This window comes from Salvelinus fontinalis, chromosome 41, assembly GCF_029448725.1.
Source record: "Salvelinus fontinalis isolate EN_2023a chromosome 41, ASM2944872v1, whole genome shotgun sequence".
Lineage (NCBI taxonomy): Eukaryota > Metazoa > Chordata > Actinopteri > Salmoniformes > Salmonidae > Salvelinus > Salvelinus fontinalis.
The window spans coordinates 7,929,444-7,941,192 of record NC_074705.1 but is presented as its reverse complement, the minus strand read 5'-3'; the positions used below and the strand labels follow the sequence as shown (position 1 = coordinate 7,941,192).

Genomic DNA, 11,749 nt, shown 5'->3' with positions numbered 1-11,749 from the left:
ACACACACACACACACACACACACACACACACACACACACACACACACACACACACACACACACACACACACACACACACACAGGTCATTTGAAAGTGACCATAGAAGCTTCTCTGGCCTCAGATATAATTTCAACTCATTGTCAATGAAATACCATTATGTTTTGTTTCTAAGCCATCTTCTACCCTACTGTAGAAGCCCCGGATTTCCTGACATGACTTGTGGAGGGAAGACTACAGGCCGTGTAAGGTGCAGTCGCTCCCCCGGGCTGTACGTTGTAGTATGCTGCTAAAATAACCGCACCCACCTGGCGTGCCAGCAGAGCTCTATCAATCTCACACTACCCGTCCTTTCCTGTATTTGAGTAAAAGCAGGTTGAGCGAGTCAAAGTAAATTTTGAATTTTAGAAAAGATAAGCCACACCTACTGTACACCTGTTTTATGGTGGCGCTGCGCGACCTGGATTTTGTGGTCGATTATGTTGTGATTGAAGGATTAAAAGGAGTTATTTTTCCACGATCATCAGTTACAAACGGTAAGAACTACATCACCATCATGACAGTCTAAAGAAAGCGCTTCAAATAAGCAATTCTGACAGATATCTGTGTGGCTGCATCCATGACAATATGACGGGTCGTTGTCTTCTCTTTATATGCCTTTCGCTCTTTCCTCGGTGTGTGTCTATACAGTGAGGTGAGGTTCATCAGTATGATCATCTGTTTCTGTTACCATTTATTGCTGGTCTCTCTACCTCAGTTCCTTGGTGACGTCATGAGTGTTGTGAAGTCCAGTCTGTCAGTAGAACAGGAGAAGAAGCTGCTGTCTCTGTTCGGCCATGTCAGACTCCACCTGCTCTACAAAGGTTTGTCGAAACAATAGATTTCATTTTAATGGAATCTTTATTTTTTGTGACATTTTATGGGATGAATTTTATTCTCAGGCCAGATACCTGCAATGCAGACAGAACAAAGCGATTGGTTCAGTAAAAGGTAATAAAGTACTTTTCTATTATATTTTGTTCTGCTCAAAGCCAGCGTCCATGGCTACATGAATATAGCCTTCCACAGCCGCTGTGATGGCCAGGGACCCACCGTACTTGTGGCCTACAACAAGGCTGGGTTTGTTTTCGGAGGTTACATCAGTAAGGACTACGCCCAGACTGGACAGATGATCAACGATGATAAGGCCTTTCTCTACAGCATCACTGACCAGAGAGAAAAGCCACTGCGTGTGTCCAGTACCGATGGCCAGTATGGTTTCACAGATGGAGCCTATGGTCTTAATGTTGGTGCCTTGTGGTTCCTTAATAATAACACCGCCACAGTTCAAATTGTTGCAGGGAACAGCTACACCTTTGAAGGGGAAGAGATGCATGGCAATGACCTGCAGCTGACAGAGTGTGAGGTGTACAGAGTGGAAGGTGAGTGGTCATTTATAGCCACTTGTCACGTTCCTGACCTATTTCTGTTAGTTTGTTGTATGTGTTAGTTGGTCAGGACGTGAGTTTGGGTGGGCATTCTATGTTTTCTGTTTCTATGTTGGTTTATGGGTTGCCTGGTATGGCTCTTAATTAGAGGCAGGTGTTTGGCGTTCCTCTAATTAAGAGTCATATTTAGGTAGGTTGTTTCACAGTGCTCGTTGTGGGTGGTTGTCTCCTGTGTCTGTGTTTGTCGCACCATACGGGACTGTTCGGTTTGTTTTGTTATTCGTCATTTTTATGTGTAGGCTATTTTCCCTGTTCGTGCGTTCTTCGTGTTTATGTGAGTTCGTCGTCCAGGTCTGTCTACACCGTTTGTTGTTTTGTTAGTTTAGTCAAGTTCGTGTTTTCGTGTTTTCTTTAATAAATCATGTCTTCAAACTCCGCTGCATTTTGGTTCAATCCCTGCTCCTCCTCATCGGATGAAGAGGAGGAGGACATCCGTTACACCACTACTCCCTAGGCACTACTGAAACGATTGGATACATGTAACCAATATGGCAAAATATTCTAACCAGTCAGAAGGCCAGGTGAAGCAATTAGTGTATTGATTAAATCTGATTGTTTTGTTGTTTGTCTCAATTTCTGGCAGAGTATGGAGGCCTTCGGGAGACTCCCTGGAGGAAAATTGATTTGGAAGGATATGGGTATGTTAAATCTCAAAAGCGGTACAAAAATCATAATACTATACAACTACTGATGCATCAGGTACCACTTCTGCTGTTCCAGTGAACAGACTTAAATTAATCAATCAAGTCTGTCACCCATCTCTCTTCCTTTCTCCATCCATCTCTATCATTAACAGCACCAAGGACTGCCTGATGGACTATATCAAGAACTATAAGCCTGAGGTAAAGTCTGTGGTCCAGGCCAGAGTTCTACTGGTGGGTCCGGTCGGGGCTGGCAAGTCCAGCTTCTTCAACTCCATCAACTCTGTCTTCAAAGGACATGTTACCGGGCAGGCTAACACCGGCAGTGCTGGCACCAGCCTCACCACACAGGTACAGTACTGTGTTTGTGCGCGCATGACTGTGTGTGGCTTAAAGATGCAGTCCGGGATTTTATAGGGCAATGCGGCCACTTTTCACATCATATTCATTATCTCCAGCACCATATCAGTGTCTACTAATGGGAAAACAGCGTGTTTCTATGATCTGTGGTTAAAAAGATAAAATAAATGTTCTAAAAAAAATACTTCTCTGTGAGGATGTTTGTGTTTGAGTTTTTTGTTTGAGTTTTGTGTTTGAAAATCACTGTTTATTTTTTTTTTTACTTTTGATGATGTCAGTGGGTATAACTTTATTTAATTTATTATTATTTTTTTTTTTATAGAATTTTAGAACATACACTCTATCTGCAGTGAAGCTGCTCGACATTTACATTACGTTCAGCTATCTAGCAGACACGGCCATCCAGAGCGGCCCACAGGAGCAACCAGGGTCAACAGATCTCCCACCAAGTTGAATCGGCCCAAGTTCCCAACTCCCAGGCCACCAACCATCCAAGATCCCCCCCATAAGTCTCCTGAGAGCTACCCCTCAAACATCCAAGAACCCCCACACAGTCCCCTCCCGAACCCCCCCTCCCCCCAACCACCGTCCCCCTCCAACCCAAAACCACCATCCAACAACCGTCCCAATCCAACCCAAAACCACCCCCAACCACTGTCCCCCTCCAACCCAAAACCACCATCCAACCACCGTCCCCCTCCAACCCAAAACCACCCCCCAACCACCGTCCCCCTCCAACCCAAAACCACCACCCAACCACCGTCCCAATCCAACCCAAAACCACCACCCAACCACTGTCCCCCTCCAACCCAAAACCACCCCCCAACCACCGTCCCCCTCCAACCCAAAACCACCCCCCAACCACCGTCCCCCTCCAACCCAAAACCACCACCCAACCACCGTCCCCCTCCAACCCAAAACCACCCCCCAACCACCGTCCCCCTCCAACCCAAAACCACCACCCAACCACCGTCCCCCTCCAACCCAAAACCACCCCCCAACCACCGTCCCCCTCCAACCCAAAACCACCCCCCAACCACCGTCCCCCTCCAACCCAAAACCACCCCCCAACCACCGTCCCCCTCCAACCCAAAACCACTCCCCAACCACCGTCCCCCTCCAACCCAAAACCAGCCCCCAACCACCGTCCCCCTCCAACCCAAAACCACCCCCCAACCATCGTCCCCCTCCAACCCAAAACCAGCCCCCAACCACCGTCCCCCTCCAACCCAAAACCACTCCCCAACCACCGTCCCCCTCCAACCCAAAACCAGCCCCCAACCACCGTCCCCCTCCAACCCAAAACCACTCCCCAACCACCGTCCCCCTCCAACCCAAAACCACTCCCCAACCACCGTCCCCCTCCAACCCAAAACCACCACCCAACCACCGTCCCCCTCCAACCCAAAACCACCACCCAACCACCGTCCCAATCCAACCCAAAACCACCCCCCAACCACTGTCCCCCTCCAACCCAAAACCACCCCCCAACCACTGTCCCCCTCCAACCCAAAACCACCCCCCAACCACCGTCCCCCTACAACCCAAAACCACCACCCAACCACCGTCCCCCTCCAACCCAAAACCACCCCCCAACCATCGTCCCCCTCCAACCTAAAACCACCCCCCAACCACCGTCCCCCTCCAACCCAAAACCACCCCCCAACCACCGTCCCCCTCCAACCCAAAACCACCACCCAACCACCGTCCCCCTCCAACCCAAAACCACCACCCAACCACCGTCCCCCTCCAACCCAAAACCACCACCCAACCACCGTCCCCCTCCAACCCAAAACCACCGTCCCCCTCCAACCCAAAACCACCGTCCCCCTCCAACCCAAAACCACCACCCAACCACCGTCCCCCTCCAACCCAAAACCACCGTCCCCCTCCAACCCAAAACCACCGTCCCCCTCCAACCCAAAACCACCGTCCCCCTCCAACCCAAAACCATCGGCCCCCTCCAACCCAAAACCACCACCCAACCACCGTCCCCCTCCAACCCAAAACCACCCCCCAACCACCGTCCCCCTCCAACCCAAAACCACCCCCCAACCACCGTCCCCCTCCAACCCAAAACCACCCCCCAACCACCGTCCCCCTCCAACCCAAAACCACCACCCAACCACCGTCCCCCTCCAACCCAAAACCACCACCCAACCACCGTCCCCCTCCAACCCAAAACCACCGTCCCCCTCCAACCCAAAACCACCGTCCCCCTCCAACCCAAAACCACCGTCCCCCTCCAACCCAAAACCACCGTCCCCCTCCAACCCAAAACCACCGTCCCCCTCCAACCAACAAAAGAGAAAAACACATTAAAACAGAAAACAACAATGCAAAAACAATTATATAGAATATTTTTTTCTACAAAACAAAGAAATTAGTTGTTTTCACATATGTGGACAATGGCATTGCACTGGAGATAATGAACATGAGGTTGAAAAGTCGTGAAATTGCCCTTTAAGCACTTACAAAACATATTGTACAAATTGGAATTCATAACATATCATACGAAATGGATGATGTAGTACACAATTGCGCCAAATGTTCAGCGACCCGTTTTGGCTCGTGAGCACTACTTTCAAAACTACTGGCTGAAATTAGACAAAACCTCTGGAGCATCACTATTGTACAGGACTTAATATTCTAACTCTCCCTCTGTAGTTCCGTACCTACAGCATCAAGGCAGAGCAGGGTGGGAAGGCTCTCCCTCTGGTCCTGTGTGACACCATGGGCCTGGAGGAAGGACCCAGCGCAGGGCTGGATATAGATGACATCAACAGCATCCTGAAGGGCCATGTACAGGACCGGTACCAGGCGAGTAAAACTGGCAAATGATAGCAGTGGGGGAAGATACATTTCTATTCCTTCTATCAACAAGAAGATTTCATGTGTTTGATACCAATCATTCCAGCCATTACAATGAGCCTGTCCTCTGATTTAAAGTAGCACCAGCCTCATGGTAGGGAAAGCATGTCCTTGATAGTGTAGTAGTAGTATATATATCTTGGGGGCTGATGTCCTGTTTCTCTCCCCCAGTTCAACCCGTCCATGTCTGTCCAGACGGATGGTGTCGGGTTCTGTAAGTCGCCCAGCCTGAAGGACACGATCCACTGTGTGGTCTACGTACTGGACGCCTGCAAGGTCACTCTGCTCTCTGCCAAGATGGTGGACAAGCTCGCCGCCATCCGCAAGGGGATCAACAAGCTGGGTAAGAAAGGAAATGAGTGCGCGTGTTTGTATACGTGTCTGTGTGTGTCTGTGTGTGTGTGTTAACATGTGTTGTGCAGGGTTGGGGAGTAACAGATTACATGTATTCCATTACATGTAAGGGATTACAAAAAATGCTAACTGTAGTCCGTTACTTTACCAGCAAAAATATTGTAATCAAATTACAGATACTTTTGAAAAACTAGATGATAACATCAATGATTACTTTTAAATTCATGAAGGATGTTTGATAAAAAATATGTTTGACTCTTCTCTGTTTTCTCAATGACATTCAAATCAGCATTGAAAAAAGGCGCAAGTTTAAGTTTGTTCCAACTGAGCGAGTCTGACCACAAGTCAGAGACCACTATGATGACAGACCAAATGTGTTTGATGGATTGTGGGAAAAGAGCAGGAATAGGCTTTTGTAGGCTACAGTCCAAGCTGTGTCTTCCAATGGTACGACTGCTGTTGGTATCAAAAGATTATCCAACTTGAATAAACGCTTGGAGGTAAGGATGACAACAGTGGTGTCTACGGCGATACGGATATCACTTATTATTGATGTCTACATAGCGCATTGATGTGAATCGCACTGCTGCTCTTTCATTTAGCTATTTGCGCCTTACGGATTGTGGTTGTTGTGGATGACTGTTCACAAATCTAAATGTATATTTGAACCCAAAAATTGTTGAATTCAAGAAGGTTAAGCTGCCTATCAATCATTGTTTTTGAAACCAATGGACAGCCAGTGAAAAATGCTCTCTTGCAACAGCTGCACAGTGCGGATCCCAGCCTATTGAATAAAGGTGGGGCTTTCATTGCTCAATCTAATTCATGCTAATAAAAAATGGACACATGTTCAAACTCGTACATATTTGATAGACTTAAAGGGGAATCTGTAGTTGCTACATCCATTTTTGGACTTATGAATTATACATATACTAATGTAAAGATATAATTTAATCGTATTATTATATGTAGTAGAAAGCGATGGGTTAGAAGAAGCCTACACAACCAACCCAGAAAGTAAAATGTAACATCCATATATGGCCAGCTATGTAAACTTTAAAATGGATTTATCCTGCAATAGATGTCGTTCAATTGGTAACATACATTTTTGTCTTCTTCTAATGCCTCTTAAGGGGAAAGTAATATAAAAGTAATGAAATGTAATCAGACTACATTACCGAGTTTGGGTAATCCAAAAGTTACATTACTGATTACAATTTTGGACTAGTAATTAGTAACTGTAACGGATTACATTTAGAAAGTAACCTACCTAACCCTGGTGTTGTGTCACTAGGTATTCCCCAGCTGGTCCTGCTTACTAAGGTGGATGAGGCCTGTCCTCTAGTGAGAGAAGACCTGACCAACATCTACCTCAGCCACTACATAGAGAGGATGGTGAGTGCATGGCTGAGTCTGGAACCCTATTCTCACATAGTACACCATGTTTATTTAACTACAAGCTTGTGTGTGGTGTATGTGCGTACATGCATGTACTTTGTGTGTGTGTGTGTGTTTGTTTCAGACCCGCGAGGTGAGTGTGTGTCTGGGTGTGTCCCAGTCCTGTGTTCTGCCAGTGAAGAACTACAGTCGTGAGCTTGAGCTGGACATCCACACAGACATCCTCCTGCTCACTGCCGTGGTCCAGATGTTTCGCTACACTGACGACTACTTTGATGACATCTATCAGGCTGGGGACCAGAAGTCTGAGTGACTAGGGGTGTATGTGTGATACTGATCTGAAGTCAGTTTTGGATTTACCTTCTAATGGGTACGCTTAGGATTAGGGGGAATACGCTGATCCTGGATGTGTTTAAATGGCAACTTTTAGTTATCGCTTTTAAAAAAAATCTTAATTCTCTGAGGCTATTCCATTCGGACTTTTCCCAGTTACAATTTACATTGATTATAGCAAACATTAGGAACACCTTGCTAATATTGATGTCATTTGGGTGGTGGACTTTTCTTAAAACACACAGGAAACTGTTGAGTGTGAAAAACCCAGCAGGGTTTCAGTTCTTGACACAAACCGGTGCGCCTGCCACCTACTACCATACCCTGTTCATAGGCACTTCCGTTTTGTGTCTTGCCCATTCACAATCTGAATGGCACACATACACAATCCATGTCTCGATTGTCTCAAGGTTTAACAATCTGTCTTTAACCTGTCTCCTCCCCTTCATCTACGCAGATTGAAGTGCATTTAGCAGGTGACATCAATAAGGGATCATAGCTTTTCACCTGGCTTCACTTGGTCAGTCTGTCATGGAAAGAGGTGTTCTTAATGTTTTGTCCACTCAGTGTACTGTATTAGATACAATATGTGTATGTAGTATTGTATGGTTGTCTACCACACTTCTCTGTAGAGTCTGTACTGCTATTGGTCAGATAAGACATTCAACTGTATACTGCTTATTGTACTTTGTTCAATACAGTATTTTCATGTAAAATAACTAAATGCTGAATAAATATCTGTTACATACCTAGGACCTGACTCACTCAGACTTGCTCTACAGTTGTGCAAACATTCAGAAAGACAGAGAGAGACATCCAACATAAGAGACATGTAGAGATGCAGTCTGGTACAAACAGCAAACAATTTTACAACAATCATTGAGTAAAAGCAGAGGATCGGTAGGATAGTCAGTTTTACGAGGGTATGTTTGGCAGCATGAGTGAAGGATGCTTTTTTGCGAAATAGGAAGCCGATTCTAGATTTAATTTTGGATTGGAGATGCTTAATATGAGTCTGGAAGGAGAGTTTACAGTCAAACCAGACTCCTAGGTATTTGTAATTGTCCACATATTCAGAACCGTCCAGAGTAGTGATGTGGTGCGTCCTGTTTCCAGGTGCATCCTGTTTCCATTGATCATCCTTAAGATGATTCTACAACTTGATTGGAATCGACCTGTGGTAAATTCAATTGATTGGACATGATCTGGAAAGGCACACGCCTGTCTATATAAGGTCCCACAGTGCATGCCAGAGCAAAAACCAAGCCATGAGGTTGAAGGAATTGTCCATAGAACTCCAAGACAGGATTGTGTCGAGGCAGAGACACTCCTCAGTAAAAGGCACATGACAGCCCGCTTGGAGTTTGCCAAAGGGCACCTAAAGACTCTCAAACCATGAGAAACAAGATTCTCTGGTCTGATGAAACTCTTCGGCCTGAATGCCAAACGTCACATCTGGAAGAAACCTGGCACTACCACTACGGTGAAACATGGTGGTGGCAGCACCATGCTGTGGGAATGTTTTTCAGTGGCAGGGACTGGAATACTAGTTAGGATCGAGGCAAAGATGAACAGAGCAAAGTACAGAGGTCCTTGATGAAAACCTGCTACAGAGTGCTCAGGACCTCAGACTGGGGCAAAGGTTCAACCTTTCAACAGGACAACGACCCTAAGCACACAGCCAAGACAACGCAGGAGTGTCTTCGGGACAAGTTTCTGAATGTTCTTGAACTGCCCAGCCAGAGCCAGGTCTGGAACCTGATCGAACATCTCTGAAGAGACCTGAAATTAGCTGTGCAGCAGCGCTCCCCATCCAACCTGAGAGGATCAGCAGAGAAGAATGGGAGAAACTCCCCAAATACAGATGTGCCAAGCTTGTAGCATCATTCCTAAGAAGACTCAAGGCTATAATCGCTGCCAATGGGGCTTCAACAAAGTACTGAATAAAGGGTCTGAATGTGATTTTTCTGTTTTTTATTTTGAATAAATTAGCAAAAATGTCTTTAAACCTGTTTCTGCTTTGTCATCATGGGGTATTTTGTGAAGATTCATGAGGGAAAAAACTAATGTAATACATTTTAGAAGAAGGCTGTAAATGTTATCTAAAATGTATTAAATATTTTTTTTCCATCAATCTACACAAAATACACAATAATGACAAAGCAGAAACAGGTTTTTAGAAATGTTGGCTAATTTATAAAAGATGAAAAACAGAAATATCACATTTACCAAACAAAATGTGAAAAAATTCAAGGGTCTGAATTCTGAATTCTTTCCGAAGGCACTACTTAAAATACCTACTTTTGAAGTGGTAGATTATCTTATAAAAAGGAGCACCTTGTGGTCATAAAGCATTATGAAACTATAATAAAGGCACTAAGGGCTTTATTCACTCAGACATCTGAATGCTCTTCTTGCAGATAGCAGCCAACTTGTCCATCAGCTTAGCAGACATCTGAGAAACTTTGCTGGCGTCCACGACGTACACCACACAGTGGATCTGGTCATTCAGAGTTGCATGCTTGCGATATCCAGGTACACCCGGCTGCAATAGAGCCATGGGGTTGAACTGTAAATGACAAACACAGACAGAGACAGAATTGTGAGTCAGCGATCTTCCAGAACTGGACCAACATTCTAGGGTGAACTGAACTTGTTAAATAGGAAAGCCTCACATCTTGCTACTTTGACATCAGAACATTCTCAGGTTTCTTGTATTGTGAAAGGTAAAATAATAGATTTGTTCAACCACAGGATATCAAAGTTAAAGTAGTGTGGGAATCCATCTAGTTAAGGTATATTGTCGACATTGGCACGACTCTGTCGCCCTTTGACCATTCAGAATGCTTGGTCTAAACAATCAGTTTTATGACATTCAACAGAAGATCCCAACGAATGGTCCTCCTCAACCGTTTGTTTGTATTGTGCCTCTACATACCTAGTATCTGTCCTGAACGTGGCTCTTGTATTGGCTGACTATGTCATCCATGTCCAGACCAGCCCTGTAACCTCCTCCAGGTCCATGGTGTCACACAGGATCAGTGGTAGAGGCTTACCGCCTTTCCCTGACTTAATGGAGAAGGTACGGAACTATGGAAAGACAAGATAGTCAGCACATGAAATGTAGCTTTGCGATGCACACTGCAGAAAACACCAGAAGAAGAATCATCACTGAATTATCACAGTGATTTATTGTAATGTGTGTTTATGTGTCAATTAATCCCATAAGGGATGGGTTGCCAACTAGAAATTTGACAATTAAAAGAAAAAGTATTTCATTCATTCATGCACACGCACGCGCACGCACACGCACGCACACGCACACGCACACGCACACGCACACGCACACGCACACGCACACGCACACACACACACACACACACACACACACACACACACACACACACACACACACACATACACACACACACACACACACACATACCCTGTGTGGTGAGGCTTCTGTCTGCACTGCCAGCGATGGCCTTGTATGTTTCCTCTGAAGATAGAGTTGATGGTATTGACGAAGCTGGACTTGCCAGCACAGACCTGACCCACCAACAGAACACTGGCCTGGACCACTGACTTTACCTCAAGCCTATAGTTCTGGATGTTCTACTTCAATTGTTCTTTATTCCTAAATTTTTTTATAATAATTGAACTAATGTATTTTTAGTATGTGGTGTGCAGGCATGTGTGTGGTGTGCAGTATGTGGTGTGCAGGCATGTGTGTGGTTAGGTTCAAAGACAGTAATACTTACTCAGATGTCCAAAGTGCATAAAATGTTCCAAGGTGTCTTCAAAGGTCTGTAAGTCTAATCCTGTTCGTTACATTAAAAAAGTAGACAAAGTAGTCCACTATAAAAGGAATATGGTACCATGTGAGATTTGTCCTAAGTGAATGTCACTCACCCTCCACTCTGTGGACCTCACACTCTGTCAACACCATCTCTGCAGCATTGACTTTGTAATGATTTACTGTTATACAACTGACCTGGGCTTTATTGCCATTCAGAAACCACAAGACACCAACATTAAGACCATGCTTTCCATCTGTGAAACCATACTGGCCATCGGGGGTATCGGCGGACGGGGCCACAGTGTCTCCCGACCCCTCCTGTCTCAGCCTCCAGTATCTAAACTGCAAAGGTTTATGTGTTGGGGGGCTAGAGAGAAGGCATAGTCCTGGGACTATGCCTCAGGACTACCTGGCATGATGACTCCTTGCTGTCCCCAGTTGTAATGGATTTCCTCTTCGTCTGAGGAGGAGTAGCAAGGATTGGACCAATGTGCAGCGTGGCAAGTA

The 11,749-nt window shown here is 45.6% G+C and overlaps 2 pseudogenes; one reads left to right on the top strand and one right to left on the bottom strand.

The window, feature by feature from the left end:
- Positions 1-195: 195 nt before the first annotated feature.
- On the top strand, positions 196-7,441 carry LOC129840319 (interferon-induced protein 44-like; annotated as a pseudogene).
- Positions 7,442-9,832: 2,391 nt separating this feature from the next.
- Positions 9,833-11,392, bottom strand: LOC129840318 (interferon-induced protein 44-like; annotated as a pseudogene).
- Positions 11,393-11,749: the final 357 nt, after the last annotated feature.